The 22,277-nt window shown below is 42.0% G+C and overlaps 2 protein-coding genes across 2 annotated transcripts in view; both read right to left on the bottom strand.

The window, feature by feature from the left end:
* The window catches only part of LOC127526327 (gastrula zinc finger protein XlCGF7.1-like), a gene marked incomplete at its 3' end in the record, with an annotated part of 246,987 nt that extends 241,047 nt beyond the window's left edge, over window positions 1-5,940 (bottom strand). Inside the window, exon 1 of the mRNA XM_051921618.1 lies at window positions 5,840-5,940. The remainder of the gene's footprint in view (window positions 1-5,839) is intronic.
* The window catches only part of LOC127525821 (gastrula zinc finger protein XlCGF26.1-like), a 98,986-nt gene that overhangs the window by 21,600 nt on the left and 55,109 nt on the right, over window positions 1-22,277 (bottom strand). The gene's annotated exons all lie outside the window — the stretch shown is intronic.

Genomic DNA, 22,277 nt, shown 5'->3' with positions numbered 1-22,277 from the left:
CATGTCATTACATGTGCCAGGTGACAGTGGCTTCCTGCACAGATCGTTTTGCCTTACACCCTTCCTGAACCCCAGAGCACAGAGGACACTGTAACTACATGTGTGATCTTTCACTCTCAAATGAAGAGCAAAGCCAGATATTCTTGAATGCAGGTGGTGGGGTCTTAAAGGTTGAGGAGGAAGAGGCTGATCTACCAGCCCATGAAGTTCTACAGCATCATGATTGCATACAGAGGTGACAGATTAGCAGACTCCATATGTGAATGTTTCAGGGTGGCAGTTAAAGGAGTGGTCACATATACATATTTAAAAAGTGACTATGATTTACAAAAAGTACATTTTGTAGTAATGTGCATACATCTGGTTTATAAATCTTAGAAATTTTTTTCTGGACGTACACATTTTCCTGTTTGTTTTTTTTTTTTTTTTTTTTTTTTTTTTTTTTGTGTGTGCATATATTCATGCTCAATTCTGTGAAAAGTTTTATAAATGTCACCCCTGGTCTGATGTCTGGATCTTTTGAAGGCTTGAATCCCCATGTCACCATGTGTGTGTCCCCATTTCACAGTGGTCTGAAGGTAAAAGATCACTGCACACCATTGCTATCACCTCATGGTAGAATCACAGTTTAGGGCTTTTTTGCTTCTGCAGGACCAGGACAGGATGCCATCATCAATGTAGCACTGAATTAAAAATTGTTATAAAGAAATCTGATAGGAGATGTCATGATAGTGAAAGCTTGAGAGAAGTTAGGTAACGAAAAAGACAATCAGCTGAAACAAAAGAAGAAATCTACAAGAGAAAGGTGTAAACAGAAGAAAGCTGGTGTTCCAAACCGGCCAATCAGAAGAGCTTAGGATTCATCAGCTTTACCTGAAGTCAGCTGATCATTGAAGGAATCCCTGAGAAATCAAGGAATTGAAAACTTTTGAAACGATGAATAGACAAGAAATTGAACCCTGAGTAGCAGCTGCAGGAAATGTTTGGTGAAGGTAATTGCAGCTAAAGGAGGATCAGAAAGTTTCTAAAGACAGGGGGTCACAAACTGGACTGTTCCCATGTTTAAACAATGTATTCAGGAATGACAAGGATCTAATTGTTTGTTATTAGTTTAAGACGACTGTGCTTGTCTGTTTTATGGACTTAATAGAAGATCAGACCACAGAATTATGAGGAATTATTGCAGAAATAAAAGGAATTCCAAAGGGTTCACAAACTTTTTTTACCAAAGACAGGCTTAGAGTGTTTGCATAATGTTACAAACAATAACGGAAGAAGTGCAGAGTCCTAAACCCTGTAAAACGTTGTGAAAGTGCTGTGTTTAATATAGTTTGAACGTTTGTCTAAGTTTCTTTTAAAAAAAGCACAAGACAGCACTTTCAGGCCCATAACCCTGACCATAAAATGTACACCGATTGTTATTTGCAACTTACTTGTTTTAGATGACTTCTTAGGTGATGGCTGACCTTCCTCAGTTCTAGGAGATGAAATCTCTTCAGTAGTCTTTCTGTCAGACTGTAATGATTCATATTTTCCATTGATAGAAGACTCCGGAGATGAAGAGTGTCCGCTTTGAGAAGAGACTAACCCGGTCACTGCTCCATCTTGATGTCCATAATGAAGGTCATCTTCCTCGACACTCTCCAAACTTCTATAGTTGTGTATCTCTGTGCCGACACACTTCTCTTCATCCTGCTCTTTAATTTTCACTGACCCCAGTTCACGGTCCTGTTCCTTAATGTCCAGACTCTCCTGTTTGGGGTGGACACTCTCCCACTCACAGTCCTCCTCAACATTTATGATCCTTAATTTTATGATATTCATGTCAGCCTCACACGTCTCCTCTTTCACATCCATTTAAACGTTACAGTAAATGGCAGAGTTTTATCTCTCTGTGGAAAAAAACAGGAATCAATTCCATTAAAACTGCATCATTCAGATCTAAAGACATTTGATTTTTAGAACATCCTGTTAGTTAAAGCTGATGTCAAGTCAGACAGTTCATAGCAATCAGACAGTAACTCATCACTATTTCTGTCACATTAGCTGTAAAATGAGTTTGGGAATGAAAGGAGGGTCCATCAGGCTAGAAGAAGAAGGAGGCCATCTTGCACAGTTGTGTGTCAACAGTATTCACTACTTTGATTGAACATTCAATACTGTTAGGGTCCCGGAATTTTGTTAATAGTTAATTTTAAGGAAGGTTTATACAAGTTAGGCCTCAGGATTATGTTATAAAACAGGGGCATAAAAAGGAGGAACTTAAAATCGCTGGTCAACTTCTCTAATGTGAAACTGTCCCAAGCTTACAAAATCCAAAACAATTATTTAACTCACAACCTTCATTGAAATAATTATTAAGATGGAGGCAGTTGGCAGTGTGTCCCTGCAAAGATGGCTGCCTAATGGGAGACACCCAAAGTCTGACTTCAAGTAGCCTGCGACTTGCTAAGATAAATTGCAGTTAGGAGACCCAGGTTCACTTTCCAGGTCCTCCCTGCGTGGAGTTTGCATGTTCTCCCTGTGTCTGCGTGGGTTTCCTCCCACAGTCCAAAGACATGCAGGTTAAGTGGATTGGCGATTCTAAATTGGCCCTAGTGTGTGCTTGGTGTGTTTGTGTGTGTCCTGCGGTGGGTTGGCACTCTGCCCGTGATTGGTTCCTACCTTGTGCCCTGTGTTGGCTGGGGTTGGCTCCAGCAGACGCCCGTGACCCTGTGTTCAGATTCAGCGGGTTGGAAAATGGATGGATTGATGGATTTTGTTTTTAGTCTTAGGGGCAGACTGTGTGTGCAGGAGAGCTGACAACCAGTGAATGTTTCTCTGAAGTAGAAGACATAGAGTTAAATGAAGAGGAGTAAGAAACTGCAGGATTTGAACCTAACAAAAATAAGAGATGCTCCTCTTTCTGGTTTGTGTTTCATATAGCAAAACAAAAGGGGAAAAAATAAAATAAAGGGTGAAGATTGCTGCTGAAGAGCTACAGCTGTTAACCCTTTGAACACTGCGGGCGTCATCAACAGCATGCTATTGGCTGTTAGAAACAGGGCTGAGCACAACTCTGCTGAATGGTCGGCACACAATCGCTAAATGTGACAATTGTTTAAATTAATGTGGTCAGGTGATGAGATCAGCGACTGTGGTTGGCAAATCTGACATGCTCCAGGACAAAAACATTCTTCAAAACAAACTGTCATTTTCAACAACTTTGAAACAAGTTTCAAGTTTATCAGCTTCATCTTGTTTAAGTACACTCTGCACACATCACAAATATTTTAGTATTTAACACATTAATAAACTCATATTAAACAGCAGCACCACCCAGTATTGTGAGATTGGCACTGTGGAGGCCTTGTGTGCCTCAGTCTTTCTTAACGGTCCACCATGACGGACCAGTTTGTTATGGGTAACCCTAAAGGGGGAGGTCCAGAGTAAAAGTGGCTCTTTATTGACCTTAATGAATATAATAATTAAATGAAAGTGTATCTTGCCCAGAAGAAGGATGCCAGTCCTGACAGTGGTGTTCACCTAAGAGTGGCACATGCTGTCACCCACACAGCCTGGTTGGGTCTGTATGATAAAGTCACATGTATAAGTAGCCAAATGGACCTTAACTTCCACTTCACCACTGTGGTCCAGTACAAAACAAACACAAAGAGAAGTTATTGGGGTATAGGAAGAAAACCAGAGTACCTGTACAGGGCAGGAGCCAGCTATAGACCATCATAGGGTACACTCACATTCAAGTCCATAACCACACCAAGACAAGTTAGATTTGCCAGGCCACTAAACCTGAGCATCTTTAGAAAAGTAAAGAAATTTAGAATAAAAGAGCAGACATGGACACTGCATAGAATCTTAAAAACTGGCTGAGATTCAAATTCATTCTGACAGAACTGTAAGGCAGTAACACAAACCACAAATCTCTATTAACTTGTCTAATACTCACTAACAGACATTACTGGTTTGGCTTTAGCACTGAAACATGGGAGTTTGTCATATTTGACACAAGTTAAATGGGAAAAAAGACACACATGTAAGTGTCTATTAAAGCAATGCATGTAAATATCGGCATTGGGTTAAGCAGGTTTGAGGCCGTGTGTGTAAATACAGATACTGTTGTTCTCGGCTTGTATTCTCTAAGACAGTGCTCCGCAACCTTTTCTCACCTACGACACACCAAAGTTCTTCCTAGAATTCCGCGGCACGTCAAAAGCTAAAATATATAGCTGTGGCGTAGCTTTGGGGGGTTGGGGGGGATTGGGTTACCGCTCCAAGCGCCAGCTATTTAGGGGCGTCCAAACTACGGTACTTTCCTTTTTTTTTTTTTTTGTTCCTTGAGGAGGCGCAAAAAAAAAATTTCTTTCAGCTTTGGGGCGTCAAATTTTTCACATCCCCGGGCCACATGATCTCCAGCTACGTCACTAATATATAGATATTAATTTAATACACATTTTACAATAAATTTTCATTTTTTATTATAAATATACATTTATTATAAGTATACATACATAAAAACTATACTATATTTACTTTTATGCAATCTTAATAATTATTATAACATAATGACTGATTAATGTGATACCTGCGCTGGTTTCAATGAACACAAAAGTTTTATATTCGGCTCAATATTTGACTGCGTAACCCGAAGTTCTTGGTCAAGATCTTTTAAGCATGACCGCTTATCATTTTTAATTAACACAAGAGTTGTTTGTCTTTTTTGGCGTAACTGGGATGGTTTGAATTTAGATGGCGATTTAGTTTACTGGGTGCCATTGCCTCGTTTGATAGCTGATCGCCGCAAATGATGCATTGTGGCTTTGGAGCCGTTTCGTCACCACACCACGAGAATCCATATCGAATGTAGTCTTCGTTGTACTTCCTTTTCACAATCTTCTTTGTTTTTTTGGAACACTTGTGCTGGGTTCTTCATCATCTGTACGTGAAGACGAATCTTTTCCAAGTAAAAATTTATCCATATTTAAAGGGGTATAAAACTAAATATGAATCACACGAAGAACGTTAACCATACACAATTCAGCAACACAACTAATAGTAATGAATGATAACTACTGTCGCAAGACGAGTGAATGCGACGTAGCACGACTAATACGTCGGCTTGAACTGAATCTAGGTGAGGGCACGGAGCGCTCTGCCTATCAAAGCATACTACGGAGTTGTCTGGCGACTACGTAGGGCCTACGTCGTAGGCGACAGGCAATGGGATTGATTATTTCAGAGAAATGACACAAAATTATGAAACCTTTAAAAGGCTATTTACGCGAATATTTCATTGCACGTATTCTCGTTATTGTTTTTCTAACGAGGACCGTTGAAATATTATTTAGTTAGAAAATTGTCTTATTTGACCGCGTCACACCTGTATCGGCTCAAGGTACACTCTTAGTGTGCTCTAAGACCCTTCTCCACGGTCATGGACTCCAATTCGTTTTTCACTTTTACTAATCTGAATCCTCACTATTCTTTTAATGGCCGGACGGTCACCACCTCCGCGACTGTCTTTGACCTGGACACAACGGAGGGACAAAAGAGAAACAAAGGCAGAAATCAAAGCGCCGTACGTGTGGAATGGCCGTCTCCTCGATGTCTGCGATTCGAGAAGGAATCGACAAAAGGAGCACACGGTGATGAATGAACAGGCGCCAGCGGTGTGACTGGGTGCTACGATTTAAAATTTAGGAGTCAGCCACGTTACGTGAACCGCAGATACCAATGAACAGAAACAGCACGCGGGTGGCCACAGGAGGATTCAGTCAAGCAAAGTTCAGCGGGGGGCTAACGAACGCGCCGCGCGGCGATTCTCAAAATACAGAGCACTTACTGACTACCTGTTGGCGATGAGATTGTTTCTGAACTCGTTCACTCAGCAACAGTCTTGCGTCCGTAATGTTTCACAAAGCGAGAGAGTGGCAGCGTGGCTACAGTAGCTGTCGCGTCGGATGACGTCATCCAGCGACCGACAATGGATCACGTGACTGTTAAGCGAGCCCAATCATAAACATATATAGATAGACGGCGCATTCGCTGTTTTGCCCAGTTGACACGATACGTCACCACATCCGCCATATTGCGAGTGGCAAAAGTGCCATTTAAACTAGTACAGGTAGATGTGGAAACCGGGTTTTCTGATGAAAAAACAATAACATTTAAAACGGTATCGTTTACATACAACAGATTTTGGCGAACCGTTTAAATGCAATTATTTATATCCATTTATACACTAATAATGGCAATTATTAAATAATAATAATAATTATTATTATTATTATTATTATTAAATAATTCCTCCCATATAAGTAACATTTCTCGGAATGCCTTCTTCCATCTCCGAAACATTTCTAGACTTCGTCCTGTTCTTACGCAACACAGTACTGAAGTATTAGTTAATGTCCGAGTCACCTCACATATAGATTACTGTAATGCTATTCTATCTGGCATTCCACAAAAACGTATCCATCGCTTACAACTTCTTCAAAATTCTACTGCCAGGATAATAACTTGCTGTTCTAAATCCACTGAACATATTACACCGATTCTCTCTCAACTTCACTGGCTCCCTGTTATCTACAGAATACAATACTAAATACTGCTCTGAACATTTACAGCTCCCCTCTACCTCACTGATCACCTCCATACTTACACTCCTCTTGCTCACTCAGATCCTGTAATTTCAGAGTATTCAGTCTGGCAATATGGTGCAGCCTTAGTTTGTGGATGACAGAACCATCTAAAGACATGAGCATAAAATGATGGTTGTCAATTTCAAACTGTGTTTCCTCAATGTGCTCCTTGAGAAAAAACACATCATCTGAACCAATCTCAGCCCGAACAAACTGATTGATCAAAGATACACTGACAGCTTGTCCTAATGTCGACTGTCTGATAACACGCTCAGCTACTTTGACCACCTTGACTGGACCCTCAGAAGGAATCATCAAACCTCCTTTGTTTTTTAATGTCAGCGAGTGGTAGCATTGATCATATGATGCCAATACAGCATCTGTTACCAAACTATCACGGCACACATCACAGGACAGCTTTCTCAAAATCCCGTCTAAGGGCTACCTGACCTCCCACTGCTTCCTGACGTAGATTTCATTGGGAACCCTTCAGAGTTTGAGAAATGTTAACAGCTAACAACAATCTACAACAACAACAACAACATTTATTTATATAGCACATTTTCATACAAAAAGGAGCTCAAAGTGCTTTACATAATGAAGAAAAGAAGAATAAAAGACAAATAAGAAATTAAAATAAGACAACATTAGTTAACATAGAAAAGGAGTAAGGTCCGATGGCCAGGGTGGACAGAAAAAACAAAAAAAAAAACTCCAGAAGGCTGGAGAAAAAAATAAAATCTGTAGGGGTTCCAGGCCATGAGACCGCCCAGTCCGCTCTGGGCATTCTACCTAACATAAATGAAATAGTCCTCTTTGTAGTTAGGGTTCTCACGGAGTCACTTGATGCTGATGGTCATACAGACTTCTGGCTTTTAATCCATCCATCATTGTTGGAACATCATGGTGCTTTCGGTAGATGGTGGTGGCGCAAGCCACCACCAACAGGACACCGGAAAAGGAAACAGAAGAGAGAGTAGGGGTTAGTACAGATTTTGAATGAATAGTTATTATAATGAATTGGATATACAGAGTATCAGGATTAAATTACAGTGAGGTTATGAGAAGGCCATGTTAAAGTAATGTGTTTTCAGTAGTTTTTTAAAGTGCTCCACTGTATTAGCCTGGTGAATTCCTACTGGCAGGCTATTCCAGATTTTAGGTGCATAACAGCAGAAGGCCGCCTCACCACTTCTTTTAAGTTTTGCTCTTGGAATTCTAAGGAGACACTCAGTTGAGGATCTGAGGTTGTGATTTGGAATATAAGGTGTCAGACATTCCGATATATAAAACGGGGCGAGATTATTTAAGGCTTTATAAACCATAAGCAGAATTTTAAAGTCAATTCTGAATGACACAGGTAACCAGTGTAATGACATCAAAACTGGAGAAATGTGTTCGGATTTTCTTTTCCTGGTAAGGATTCTAGCAGCTGCATTCTGCACTAGTTTCAAATGATTGATGTCTTTTTTGGGTAGTCCTGAGAGGAGTGCGTTACAGTAATCTAGCCGACTGAAAACAAACGCATGAACTAATTTCTCTGCATCTTTCGATGATATAAGAAGTCTAACTTTTGCTATGTTTCTTAGGTGAAAAAATGCTGTCCTAGTGATCTGATTAATATGCGATTTAAAATTCAGATTACAATCAACGGTTACCCCTAAGCTTTTTACCTCCGTTTTGACTTTTAATCCTAATGCATCCAGTTTATTTCTAATAGCCTCATTGTATTCGTTATTGCCAATCACTAAGATTTAGGTTTTCTCTTTATTTAATTTGAGAAAGTTACTATTCATCCATTCTGAGATACAGGTTAGACATTGTGTTAGCGAATCAAGAGATTCGGGGTCATCAGGTGCTATTGATAAATACAGCTGTGTGTCATCAGCATAGCTGTGGTAGCTCACATTATGTCCCGAGATAATCTGACCTAATGGAAGCATGTAGATTGAGAAGAGCAGTGGACCCAGGATAGAGCCTTGTGGAACACCATATAGGATATCATGTGTCTTTGAATTATAATTTCCACAACTAACAAAGAATTTTCTCCCTGCCAGGTAGGATTCAAACCAATTTAAGACACTGCCAGAGAGGCCCACCCATTGACTAAGGCGATTTATAAGAATATTATGATCAATGGTGTCAAATGCGGCACTCAGATCTAAGAGGATGAGAACAGATAAATGGCCTCTGTCTGCATTTACCCGCAAGTCATTTACTACTTTAACGAGTGCAGTTTCTGTGCTGTGATTTGTTCTTAAACCTGACTGAAATTTATCAAGAATAGCAGGTTTATTGAGGTGCTCATTTAACTGCATAATGACTGCCTTCTCTAGAATTTTACTTAAGAAAGGCAGGTTAGAGATGGGTCTATAATTTTCAAGAGCAGAGGGGTTGAGATTATTTTTCTTAAGTAGAGGTTTAACTACAACAGTCTTAAGACAGTCTGGGAAGACCCCCGTATCTAATGGCGAATTTACTATGTCAAGAACATTATCAATAAGCACGCCCGATACTTCTTTTGTCAAAATTTGTTGGTATTGGGTCAAGGGCACATGTGAAGGGTTTCATTTGAGAAATTATTTTATGTAAATCAGGTAAATCTGTCCTAGTGAAAGAATTTAATTTGTTTATTATGGAGTACTGGGGTTTAGGAGAATCCTTAGTGTTGGGGAGATATACTATGTTATTTCTAATATCATTAATTTTTTGATTGAAAAATACAGCGATAGCCTCACAGGTTTTACTGGAAGTACTTAGGAGGCATTCCTTTGAGTTACCTGGTTTAACAGATGATCAATTGTCGAAAATAAGACTCTGGGATTACTAGCATTGTTATTTATAATCTTAGAGAAATAGCAGCGCCTCTCAAGACGGACTGTGTTATTGTATTCTGTTATTTTAACTTTTAATATTTCATAGTCAATAGTTAGTTTAGTTTTCCTCCATTTACGCTCAGCTCTACGGCATGTTCTCTTTAAATCAGACACTCTTTGGGTCTTCCATGGTATAACAATGCTAGAAAATTTTTTAACTGTCTTTTCAGGTGCAACTAAGTCAACAGCAGCTCTCACCTTAGTATTAAATATTTCCACCTTACTATTTACATTCTCCTCGCTATTGTAGTTGGCACTATAAACGGACTGATTGGTTAGAATGTTTGAAAGTTTTAAAGCTGCTGATGAGTCAAAGAAGCGTTTTTTAACAATATGCTTCTCATGAGTGTTTTCTATCATCATTTCTATATTAAAAAGTAGAAGAAAATGGTCTGATAGACCAATATCAATGACCTGCTTTATATCAACTTTTAGTCCTTTAGCAATCACTAAGTCTAACGTATGACCTGCTTTATGTGTAGGCTGATTAACGAGCTGTCTCAAATCAAAAGAGTCCAGGAGGTTCATAAATTCTTTTACTTTCTGGTCACATTGATTATCTATATGAAAATTAAAGTCGCCGACTATTAAGAGTGTGTCATAGTTCGTAATTAAGACTGACATCAAGTCAGAGAATTCCTCAAAGAAAGACGCTTTGAATTTTGGAGGTCTATACACGGATAATACTAGAACGTGAGAATCTCCCTGAATAACAATGGCGAGATACTCAAAGAACTTGAATTTACCAAAACTGACATTTTTACATTTTAACCGGTTTGAGTAAATGTTTGCCAAGCCACCCCCTCTCTTTCCTTGGCGATCTGCACGAGTAAAACTGTAATCCGGAGGCGCAGATTCGATTAAAACATCTACATAGTTAGTGACTAAATACGTTTAGCCAAGACGTTGTTTGGAGGCTCACTTGAGCACATAAATGCATAGCTTTGCTAGTTTAGCCTGGCGTAGCTAAAGTTAAGATTATAAAACGGGATTTTCTAATGGCCAATATAACCAAAACAATTGTTCAGCCTTACCTATGAAATATAATCTCTGTGATCTGGTTTGGAGCGTACAGCGGTTTGTACAATACCAAGCAGCACATGCATGAGGCATCTTTATCCATTACTTCACTTCACAGCACTGCCACTCACAATATGGCGGTGACGTTGACGTATGATACTGCTGGTCATGCGGCATCTAGTAATTTGATGTCTATGCTTTTATCTACACTCGTTTGAGTGAAAGGCACTGTAAAACAGGTCCAGTTCAGATTTGACACACTCTCCAGACATTCTGTGTATGAAAGTCATCTTCTCTTAAAAAATGCCTCTCTTCTTCTTTTTGCTTGTTTTAGTCTTGTTCTTCTTCTGAGAATGTTTAGAAAATGCTGTATAAATAATGTGCCTTACCTTTTTGACTGGTGGGCACTCACATGACCCCGGTGGTCTCTTGCATTTTGTCTTTCTCATTACCATCAAGCCCGCCTCCTCCTGCTTTTCTCGCCCGCCACCAGCCGCACTTGAAATAGCCCCGGTGATCACATCTTTTATAATATTCCTCACAGGTGGCGCAGTGGTAGTGCTGCTGCTTTGCAGTAAGGAGACTGTGGACGATTGTGTCCCGGTTCCTCCCTGTGTGGATAGCGCTTTGAGTACTGAGAAAAGTGCTATATAAATGTAATGAATTATTATTATTAATATTTTTAGCAGCGGATTTGATATGTGGTTTTGCAATGTCAAAGCCTTTTTTCAGGAGAGGTAAAGCTCTTCTTAAGAACCCCCAAAATATACCTCCAATACCCCCACCATACATTACAGGGGATCCAGAGAATCCCGGTAACCTGTTACCCGCTTGGGTCTTGTAATATTGGATGTAAGGTGTCAGGTCCTGGTAAGACCTCATTGCTTCAGTCGTGCATACAATGCCTAACAGGTCTGAAATGGAACTTCACTATCACCTTACCAAACTGAAATGTTCTGGTCCGTCTTTATTTCAATAGTCACTGTGTCAAAATGATTCTTGCTGACTGGGGCATAATGAGGCTTGTCGTATGTGATGGGAGTAATTTTATTCGCTTGATCCTCTATATCAGGGGTCCTCAATCACGGTCCTGGAGGGCCGCAGTGGCTACAGGTTTTTGCTCCAACCCAGTTGCTTAATAAGAAGCACTTATTGCTCAAGTAACCTTCTGCTTCACTTTAGTTGTCTCACTCATTAGGATTTTGAACCCCCATTGCTTATTTTAGTCTTAAACAGCTGTATTCTCAGTTTTTAATTGTTCCTTATTAGCAATAAGATGCAAATAACAAAAGACACCAGCATTTCTCCATTTATCTTGTTTCCATTTACACCTCTGTATTTATCATGCACTATTGGGTTTAATTAAATACTTGGAAGGAAAGTGAGGAGAAAAAAGTGAAGGACTGAGAATTGCTTATCCATTTTAGCCTTCAAATCATTTGGATGAGATCCTTAGAAAGGGGAAGAAAATCCAGGATATGAGAATGAGCTGACATAGCAGAGTTAAAGCACTAACAAGCCATGAAATTAAATTATTGGCAAGTGTGACAGATTGAGGTCGCTGTCGTCCTCTTGAACCCTCTGACTCGACTCCAGACACCAGGTAAAAGTGCAAATACTACTTTTATTTGAACAGTAACGTGCACAAAGCACCCTCCACTCCACAATACTCATACATTAATCAATACAATAAGCAATTCTCCACACTCCCAGACACTTCGCCACCCTTCCTCCCAGCTCAGCTCCGCGCACTGGTTTCCTGGAGTCCATTATATAGTCCCTGACCCGGAAGCGTTTCTCTCTTCTGTCCATGTGATCATGAACACTTCCGGGTCGGATAAAAAGCTCCTTTCTTCAACCTGGAAGCACGTCGTTTCTTCTTGTCATATGATCATGATGCACTTCCGGGTTATAGGGCACGTAAGAGTCCGATAGCCCCCTTACAGCGACTCCTGGTGGTTCCCAGGGTACCCAGCAGGGCTGCGCATATAAACTACAAAGTCCATGAGGCCCTGCTGGAATTCGGGGAACGTCCATATTGTCATGAGGGCTCCATCTGGCGGCCTGGGGGTGAGGGCCGGAATATTTAGCCGGCCACCCACCACACAAGAATTGCTTTCTAATTAAGCAACTGGGTTAGAACAAAAACCTGCAGCCACTGCAGCCCTGCAGGACTGTGATTGAGGACCCCTGCTCTATATGAACACACCTCAAAAGGGTCATGTAGCTCTCGCTGACTCTGATGAGATATCATGTCCCCGTACACGTACAACGTGTAAAAGCCAGCCCTGACGTCAGCGGGGAAAGGAGCCTTGTAAGTTAACCCCCGAGTCTGATCAAGATGTGCTCCTAATATTCGCCCCAGCTGTCCTTTAAAGTGTATAGTTTCATCCTTTTTGCCCGGTACCATGAAGACTCTTCTTTCCACAGCATTATAACTGAATTTCACAGGATTCTCAGAAGGGACAGTTCCTGTTGCAACATCTGTCAAAGTGGGTAGGCTTAAGGTTGTCAAATTCATAAAAGACAGTAGGTCGTGAATACCTTTGTAATGCCCACATGGAATGTAGTAATATTTTTTTTATCCCAGGAGCTGAAGCACTCTGTCCTGGGTATGACGTTAAACTGCATCCGGCCCTGCAAGCGGTCCTCCAACTTGCAGGGAAATCATGGGGGTTGGTGGCAGGATTGGCACTCCAGCCACCATAAAAAAACTTCACAAAGCTCTGAGACTACAGAAAGGGCTCCATTTTGCTCTCCGCGGGAGTAGCTCTGCTGCAGCTACCCATAGGAATGCTGCTCACATCATGAAGAGGATAGGGGAAAACCATTGGAGATCCAATGGGATCAGGCTGGTCAGGGATCAAAACTGGTGTGGTGCTGAGGCGCTGCCCACTGCACAGCAGCACTCGGTCACGATTTGAGGCGGCCCATGTGGGTGAGCACGTGGAATGTCTTGTCTCTCCGGCAAGATGATCATCTTCCTCTGCTGTCGGAGTAGCTGCATAAACTCTGCATTTCAGTGGCGGCACTCTCTGAGGTGCGCATACCGGGGACTGGACAGATCTCTGAAAGTGGATACACCTTTTATTGTTCTGGTCGGTCTGATGGCTGTCAAAATAACATTCCCTGAGTGCCTTGTCTGTTGTCTCAGTGTATGCTCCAACCACGGTGAGTGATTTCTCGGCGAGAGAGACATTTTATTTGCAGCTCAGTGGTTGATGGGTGTCCACGAGGTGACACTCCTCTGGTCATGGGTGACTTCAATGCAGCCACTGGCACTGACAGGGCTGGCTATGAGGATTGTCTCGATCCCCATGGGTCTGGTGACCGTGGTGAAAGTGGCTCCTTGTTCCTTGACTTTGAAAAAGGTCAGGGGCTGTGAATTGCTGGATCCTGGTTCCAGCGCCCTGAACCACATCATTGGACTTGGTACTCCAATATTGGTGGTGTGGTGAAGGAGATCGAACACATCCTTGAGGGCACACGCTGGAGGCTCTTACAAAACTGCAGGGTCTACAGACGTGCCCAGTTTGTGAATTCTGACCACGGACTTGTTGTTGCTACTCTTAGGATCCAGCTTAGGTCCAGTAGGTTACCACCTACTAGGAAAATGAGCCTGGACTTGGCCAGACTCCATGACCAGACTGTTTCTAATGAGTTTGCATGCAGTTTGAGTGAGGAACTTTCTGATTTGGGTACGACTGCCGATTCTAAAGTGATGTGGGAGACATTCCGTTACAAGACCCTGAAGGTTGCTGAGGGTTGTGTTGGTGTTACTGGTGTTCCCAGAAAGAGGTGTTACATCTTGCAGGGCATCCTGGATATCATCGAGAGTGGTCGCAGCGCAGGGCTCAATGGCAACTCTGGTCTGTACCGGGAACTGAGAAGGATGGCTGCGAGGGATCTGAGGGCAGATAAAGATGCGTTTGTTAGAGGAATCTGTGAGCAAGTGGCACATCATCTGTGGTCTAGTGACCCACGTCCTGCTTACAGAGGAATCGAACCATTACACATATCTGAATCTGTTCCTTGGACAGCCACAGTCAGGATGGCTGATGGAATGGTCCTTACGGATGACACTGCAGTTGTGACCCACTGGGCTGGCTACTTTGAGCAGTTGTTCAAAGCTGATCCTCCGGCTAGGACGTTGGATATCTCTGGGTCCATGGTTCTTGAGGCTCATCCTCCAATCAACTGTGAACCACCCAATCTAACTGAGATTGCACAGGTGGTGAACCAGCTGGGGGTGGGTTCCTTGGGGGGGAGGCTGCTGAACCTTTCCAGGCTGGTGGTAAGGCTGTCCTCATGGCATTGCAAGCAATCTTTACTTCCATTTGGGAGACTTGCATCATCCCTATCTGGAATGGGAAGGGTGATCGCCTGCATTGCAGCAACCACAGGGGGATAACACTGGTGCCGGGAAAGGTCCTTGCTAGGATTGTCCTCAATATGATCCGTAATCACTTGCTCACCTACCAGCATCTGGAGCTGTCTGGTTTTACACCTAAGAAGTCTACCATCGACTGAATCCTGGCACTGAGGGTTCTCATGGAGCGCAAACGCGAATAGCAGCATAGTTTCTTTGCAGCCTTTGTTGATTTTCACAAAGTGTTCAACTCCGTTGATTGAGCTGCCCTGTGGGACATCCTGAGGGTTCACTGGATCCCCTCGAGGTTGAGGGCTGTGAGTGCTGTGCAGTGTGGAGGCAGGACCTCTGCATTTTTCCCAGTTGATTCTGGGGTTCGTCAGCGGTGTGCTTTGCTCCTACTCTGTTCAGTGCTTGTATGGACTGGGAGTTAAGGAGGGTCGTGGGGTCCAGCAGCTGTGGGGCATCTGTTGGTGAAGAATGATTCACAGATCTCGACTTTGTTGACGATGCTGTGATCTTTGGGGAGTCGATGGAGGATATGATCGGGGCGCTCGAGAGACTGAGCGAGGAGTCTGAGTGTCTGGGCTTGCGAGTGTTGTGGATAAAAACCAAGATTCAGGCCTTTAATGACCTCTTGGTCAAAGCCATCAGCAGTGTCTCTGTTTGCGGAGAGAGTGTTGACCTTGTTGAAAGGTTTACTGACCTTGGCAGTGATATTCATGTCTCTGGTGACTCTTCCTGTGAAGTAAGTAGATGGATTGGGAGAGCTTGGGGGGTCATGTGATTGCTCGAAAGGGGTGTGTGGCGCTCCCGATATCTATACAAAAGGACGAAGGTCCAAGTTTTTAGAGTCCTGGTGCTTCCTGTCTTGCTATATGGTTGCAAGACATGGACGCTATCTAGTGACCTGAGACGAAGCCTGGACTCCTTCAGTACTGTGTCTCTCTGGAAAATCATTGGGTACCATTGGTTTGACTTTGTGTCGAATGAGCAGTTGGTCATGGAGTCCTGAATGAGGCACATTACCTGCATTGTGAGGGTGCGTCAGTTACAGCACTACGGCTATGTGGCACGTTTCCCTGAGGGTGATCTGGCTTGTAAGATCCTCATTGTTTGGGACCGGAGTGGCTGGACTAGGCCAAGGGGTCGCCAACATAACACCTGGCTGCAGCAGATAGAGGGTCATTTCTGGAGGGTGGGACTGGACTGTGTGTCTGCCTGGGGAGTTGCAAACCGGGATCCCGAGTTGTTTTGCCATGTAGTGGGTGCGGCAACGTACTGTACCAGTGCATGCTCCCCAACTTCACTTGACTTGACTTGAGCTGAAACGTAGAATTAGTTATCCGGTTTGTCTATGGTATTCCATGTATGTGGGTACTGTATTTCTGCTAGACTGACTTCGCAAGAACCTTCTAATTCTATAGGTTTAGCAAGCTTTGTCGTGAAATTGGGAATTGTGTTGTTAGGGAAAATGTCTGAGGAAGCGTTGCTAGGCAGAATCACAAAGAAACTTTTTTGTGCTCCATCGTATACTGTTAGAGAATGATGAGCTGATTATGGGCGTTCTGGATTTTATTGCACATCTTGGGCATGGCTCTCTGGTATTCAGCTATTAAATTTTTTTGGCCATCCGAGCCATTTGACTTAAACAAATCGTTTTTTATTCTTAACTTTCCTAGCCAGTATTTTTTTGACCCTGTAAACGTCAGGGTCGTAAAAGGATCCTTTGATCTCTTCACCATCGTAATCTTTCAGTTTGTACACAGCCGGTGCCCTAGGTACAAGCTCAGATACGGTAAAGATTTCATCTGAAAATGTTTGTTCATAACCTTTCGCAAAAGGATGTCTGGTTTTAGAAACCCTAACTGTATCTCCTACTTTGAACTTAAACAACGGTGGACGGGGGGTTTGGCTACATCATATAAGTTTTTGAAAACTTTCCAGGAATTTAACGTGTTTACATCAGAAGGAGCCATTTTTATGCTTCAATGATAACTTTTGTTGTAAGAGTATACTAGATCTGACAATTTATCGATGTAGGTTCTTGTATTATATGCACTGAAATATTTCCACATTTTAGTGTGCGGTTAAATCTCTCTACCATGGATGCCTTTAATTAATTTCCTTGTGGTGAAATGTTTTATTACGATCTTCTTTAACAGCTTTTGAAAATCTTGGTTTGCATGTTCTCCCCGTGTCTGCGTGGGTTTCCTCCGGGCACTCCGGTTTCCTCCCACAGTCCAAAGACATGCAGGTTAGGTGGATTGGTGATTCTAATTTGGCCCTAGTGTGTGCTTGGTGTGTGGGTGTGTTTGTGTGTGTCCTGTGGTGGGTTGGCACCCTGCCCAGGATTGGTTCCCTGCCTTGTGCCCTGTGTTGGCTGGGATTGGCTCCAGCAGACCCCCGTGACCCTGTGTTCGGATTCAGCGGGTTGGAAAATGGATGGATGGATGGTTGAAAAACTCTTTCCCCTTATCAGTCTGGAGCTTCTTTGGAGTTCTACATGTGCTCAGAATGTTCTGGAAGGCTCTTGTCACTTCCTTACCCGTTTTGTTCTTCAGGGGCATTACCCATGTGTACTTAGAAAGTACATCGATACAGGTTAACAAATATTTATAACCCCGGTTATGGTCGGACACATTTGTCATGTCTGCTAAATCCATCTGCCATTGCTAGTCGATATCAGATGCATAAACCTTATTTCTACTAAAATACCTTCTAGTGGGTTTATGAATTTTATAAGAATATTGACCAGATAACCAATCCGACACCTGATGGTCATTACTTTTCTGACCTGAAACCTCAAGAGCTCTTTTCAAAGAGTATATTCCCCCAAAGCTGCCAGGATTTGCAGGATTATAATAAACTTTTTTCATGTAACCCTCCATCATCGACGGTGAAAGAAAAATGTCAATGGTTTAAAAATCAAATGGTGCTTTATTGGTAATTTTCAAAAACAATAATAAAATTCAGAGATGTTTTACCAACCACTTCAAAACATAATATTACACCTAAACAGCATGATTAAAACAGGTTATATCACAGGTACATTCAGTTTGGACACTTCATCTGATTTTTCCATGTCGTATTCCCCGTAAAACCCCAAAGGTACATCAGACATATCAGCTACAGAAAAATGGCGTTCAGAGAAAAAAAATCACATATTTTTGAGTAAGAGTCATTGTCCATGTTATGAAAGGCTTGTACAATAGCCTCATTAATAGAATGTTCATTTTTCAGGTCGTCAACAGCATTTTGTACAAATGCGTGAATTTTGTGAAAAGGCAGAAAGATCTTGAAGCAACCCAGAGTCTTTATGACCAGGCTTTTGAGCCACGTTTGGCAGAAAACAGCCAGCACCTTTTGAAAGTGGCCAACCCGATAAACAGAGTCAGGCTCAAACAGACATGTATGCTGTGTCTTGCTGGGGTGATCTATTAAACACCCCTGACAGGTTCTTTTTAGGTCCCGATCAATTATTATATCCAGCAGAGCCGCAATCAAACTCTTGACCAGCTTCAGAGCCTTTTGAAATGTTTCACTCAGGGGTCCGTCAGTTTGTTCAAGGTCCATACCCGCATAATCAGCATCCTCGGGTGATATTTTCCAAGTGGCCAGAGCCTCTACCAGTTCGTCCAAGGCCTCTTCTTGCCGCATGACCTGGTTGGTTATCTCTTCAGTCCTTGTTAGTCTCCCCGGAACATCATTAGCAGGTACAAACATGTCAGGTACTGTGCGGTTCTCCAGGAGACTGTCTGACCAATACATATCATCAGGGGCAGGTAGCTGAGGCTCAGGCCAATAGATCTGGTCAGTTGAAGGCATAAGAAGGTCCGGCCAAAATCGCTGGTCTGGAGGCGAGCTGTTAGGAACAGAGTACCCAGAGTTGGAGACGATATCATCAGGCCAAAACAGGCAATCGGCGGGCACTGTCTGTTCTGTAGACCAACATGCCTGATCAGGAGCATAGCCGGAGAGGTGCTGGTTGTTACCCGACCAAAACACATTGTTGGCTGTCAGCATCTAGTCTGGAGCAGAGTAGGCAGAGATGGTTTGAGGGTTAGTCGGCCAAAACAGGTAGTCAGCGGTGGCTGTCTGTTCCACACTACCGTAGATCGGCTCTTCAGAGCGCATCAAAGTGTGGAGGACTTCTGACATCTCAGGGTCCAAGAGAACAGGGAGAAGACTGGTCCAGCTATCAACGGATTCTAGGAGCTCAGCTTCGGTAGGATAGTTGGTTGAAGACATCTCAAGATCGCTTTAGGTTAATGTAACCAATGAAAAAAGACCTCTGTATTTATCTCCACTTACTTAGGGGTGGCTGTTTCCCAAGTTTCTTCCTCCTCCTCCGAGCATGAATTATTCAGCACGCAAATCTTCTCCTCTGAAAACAATGGCTCCAGTTTTCTTTTAATTCTTTTCATTTGGTCAGACAGTTTTCCTTGATGAATAGCCTCATCAATATTTGGAATAAGAGATTTAAAAAAATTCCAGTCTTTTATAGAAAAATGAATTTCACTCACTTGTTCCTTTATCTCATTTTCTTGATACTCTTCCCCCTCTTTGTAACCGTCCTCTTTATATTCAGGAAGGATAGGCTCCTTCTTGGAAACCACCACCATGAGATGTCCCAGAGCATTTCTGTTTACTTCTACCTGGCTCAAAGCACAATTAGAATCATACAAAGCTGAGCTGAATCGATGGTTCTGTAACTCAAGCATTCTGGAAACCCTGTCTGTTTTCATTTCCTTAGGAGCATTCACAAGACCGTCCATTCTATCTGCTTTTGTGTGTCGTGGTGTTTTCACTCAATGACTAGAGTTTTATACAAGAACTCTTTCATCTCCTACTGCAGCCTGGTGGAGTGACATGTCTCTCACCTAACCCTATAGGCGGTTAGAGAGACAAAGACGTACCTCATGGGTATGGGAATTGTTAAAGGGGTGTGATAAGGGCTCGGTTTACGAAAGCACCTCCCTAAAAGGACGAGTTTAGAGAGTATCAATTATGACAGTGGTCCAACCCATTATTAACACTCACACACCCATAGGGGCGGGGACATTTCATAAATCATAGTTTCATAAATTATATTTTCAGGGCAGGGTTTAAGGTCATCAATCATCCCTTTGACAGTTCCTTTCTGATAGTACTACTCTCCTTTTATTTGCAGGGTTCCACAGGGTTCCATCCTGGGACCAGTTCTCTTTTTGATATGCATGTTACCTTTAGGCTCCATTGTTAACAAGTATGGCTTCTCTTTGCTGATGACATTCAAATATATTTGACACTAAAATCAAAGTGAGAAAATACAAACCCTCCATACGTGCTTGAATGATATTAAAACCTGGACGACAATGCATCTTTTTAAACTAAATGATAATAAAACTGTGATCATGGTGTCCAAAAGTTAAGAAAGTTTGAGTGTCTCTGATGTTGCTCTTGGACCCCTTGCCATATACGTATCATAAAGCTTCAGTTAGGAGCCCAGGTGTGATCTGTGACAGCTCATTCAAACTCGACAAACAGATAAATTGTGAGGTTAAATGAAGCTTTTCCAGCTGAGAGTTTAAGGTAAAGGCTTTTCTTTCTTTCAGTGACCTTGAAAAGGCCATCCAAGCTTTTATAACATCTCATTTGGACTATTGCAGTTCTTTGTAGGTAGGTGTTGGTCAGGCCCTGTTACGACACTTACAACTAGTCCACAACTTTGCTGTTCGCTTATTGAATGGCTCTCGTAAGTGTGGCCATATTTCACCAATACTGACCTCGCTTCATTGGCTTGTGGTCCGTTTCAGAACTGATTTTAAAATTCTATTTCTTGTTTTCAAATGTTTGAATAGATCAACTCCATCTTGCCTCCTGGAACTTCTTTACTTTTATGTGCCAACAAGAGCCCTGCGGTCTACTAGCCAGAGGCTCTCAGTTGTGCCGAGGTTGAGGCTGAAACAAAGGAGGAATCAGGCGTTTGTGGTGGCTGCTCCATTTCTCTGGAATGGCTCCCTTTGTTATATTAGGTCTGCTCCATCACAGGCCATTTTTAAGTCATCATTAAAGTCTTATTTCTTCTTGCTGCCATTTGACCCTGCAAGAGGTTGACATTGTGTGTATATGTTGGCTCATGTACATTCATGATTATCAATATGTATGTACGGGTGTGGGTTTATCTTTTATGTAATGGTTGGTTATTCTTGCAGTTTTGTGCTGTGTACATACGGTATATTTGAACTGCTTCTTTTACCTTTCCTTGTACAGCACTTTGGTTCAGTTCTGGCTGTTGTTGTAAATGTGCTTTAAAAATAAAAATTGCCTTGCCCTGCTTTATAAAACATTATTTAATACATAACACTAAGACTTGCAGATCTGAGACAATGGACCACAAAGATGAAGTTGGTTTGCAACATTTATTACAAAAAAGTTAAAGAATATATAAAATAAAGAACAAGAATTGTAAGCTGTAACTGAACAATGAGGGCCATGTATGTTTGATACGTTTTCTCATTTTCCTTTTTCCTCTCACGTTATCTAAAAACAGATGCATGTCTTCCATATCTGAAAAAAAGGACGATGAAGGGTCTAAAGACCTCTCATCTTCTTCTGGAAACTCAGAGAGCAACTCAAATTTCTGTAGGGCCTCCTCAATGTTGTCTTTGTCCATTGACAGTAATGCAGGGAGTGAGATGTGCCCCCTGAACACAGAAATGTTCTCAGCACACCACTTCTCTGCCTCGGTAAGATGCTGAGGGTTTCTGTGTTGCTGTAATATGTTTTATTAAAAAAAATAATAATAATAAAAGGTCATTATAAAGCTTATGGCCTTTTCCTCCACATTTACAAGGAATGTAAGAAAAGGAAAGTAAAAAAAAATGTACAGTATATTCTGAATTTGTTATACATTATTAACATTACTGCTTTCGATCGCAGATTCTACAAGTCTTCAATGTTTCTTACCACACACAATTATTAACACAGCACACAATGCATTTCAAATGTTTTCAGACATGGGTGTCGAACTCCGGTCCTGGAAGGCCGCAGTTGCTGCAGGTTTTCATTCTAACCATCTTGTTAATTTGTGACCAGTGTTTACTGCTAATTACCTTATTTTGCCTTAATTTTAATTACCTTGACTCAGGCCCCTTAGTTGCTTCCTTTATCTTAATTAGCAGCCAAACAATAACGAGACACAAAACAAGAATCCATACGACCAGCTCACCTGTGCCCATCACAAAATATGTGACAATAAAGAAAGATGGAGGTCTCAGTAAGGCTGATCTCTCAGCTCACCCAAACATTGTGAGGGTGGTCTTAGAAAAAACAGAAAAATTAACAGTTCTAGAAATGTCTGCCGTGGCAGAATGAGAGCACCAACAAGCC

This window comes from Erpetoichthys calabaricus (assembly GCF_900747795.2).
Source record: "Erpetoichthys calabaricus chromosome 1 unlocalized genomic scaffold, fErpCal1.3 SUPER_1_unloc_10, whole genome shotgun sequence".
Taxonomy (NCBI): domain Eukaryota; kingdom Metazoa; phylum Chordata; class Cladistia; order Polypteriformes; family Polypteridae; genus Erpetoichthys; species Erpetoichthys calabaricus.
The sequence above is the reverse complement of the archived record's forward strand: the minus strand, read 5'-3'. Positions and strand labels throughout refer to the sequence as shown.